This window comes from Cariama cristata, unplaced genomic scaffold (assembly GCF_000690535.1).
Source record: "Cariama cristata isolate BGI_N322 unplaced genomic scaffold, ASM69053v1 scaffold26372, whole genome shotgun sequence".
NCBI classification, from domain to species: domain Eukaryota; kingdom Metazoa; phylum Chordata; class Aves; order Cariamiformes; family Cariamidae; genus Cariama; species Cariama cristata.
In genome coordinates, this window is record NW_009605954.1 from 10,285 (window position 1) to 11,496 (window position 1,212).

Here is a 1,212-nt window from a genome sequence, read left to right on the forward strand (position 1 = left end):
CTGTTCTTTCTTTTAATCGAGCCCAAGCTATACAGATCAGCTGTGGCATTTAAGGTACAAGTCAAGCAGCGGACCATAACGTATATCTATTGCAAAATACAATTCTCTAGGTGCCACTTTATTTCTCCATTCTACGTTTGTTTTTTAAAGTGACTGCACGACACTTGGATGCCGCACAGCAAGTGGCAAATCTAATGAGTGCTGATGATTTATTCGGAGGAAGAAATCAGAACTAGCATTTTGGACCATCTCAGCTAGTTATGAAGTGAGCGTATTTTAGACAGCTCAGAGAGCTGCAACAGCAAAAATGTCCATCAAGGAGACCAAACTGGGGTTTCTCCTCTTTCCACTTCTCACTTAACCACCACCTGCACGATGTGGTGGCAACTCATCAGTGCTGGCCAGCATCCACTCTGTGTTAATCTACGGAGCGGCCACCCACAAAAACATTCTGCCCAAATTTGCTGTTTGCATGATGCTTTTATTGATCACATAATTCAGCCAGCATTCCTAAATAAAAACTCCAGGGGATTGTTGCCCATGCACTGCACGTATCCTCTGCCCACGATTGTTTCCATGCAATAAGGGGTCTGGACTCTGATTCTTCAGGGTGCCAGCACACACATGTAACCATTAAAACGTCAGTATTTCCACAGGATTCAGGAAGACTGTAGACATCTTTAGCTACATCTGTGTTTTAAATGGCATAATTGTTCTTCCACTCATTTGCAGTGTGATTTCAGCCAGAGCAGCTTCTCCTTCAGTTTCTTTTGCCCTCCCTAGGAGTAACTGGGAAGTCCAGCAGGGAAGAGCATTTTGACATTGCCTTTGAAAGTAGGAGGAAAACAAGCTGTCTAAATCAATCAAGAGAGTGCATTAGTGACAGTATGTTCCTCTGGAGGTCTGCATTTGATGTCATATTGACACATGGCTAAGATCAAAGCCTATCTCTCCATCCTGGCTGCTACCAGAGGAACAGCATTGGCCTTTGGGCCCCATATCTTCACAAGGAGCTTGTGATCAACACGGTATTTTTTTTTCCCCCCAAACAAGCACCTATGAAATGTAATTATCCATCAAATAATGCCTAATGCCTTTTTCTCTGAAAAAGTAATTCCTCTCCATCTTTGAAAATGTTCTGGAAGCAAATACTATGGGTTTTTCCTTTCTGTTTTTGTAATAAACCTGTAAAATGACAGCTCCCACTCCTGC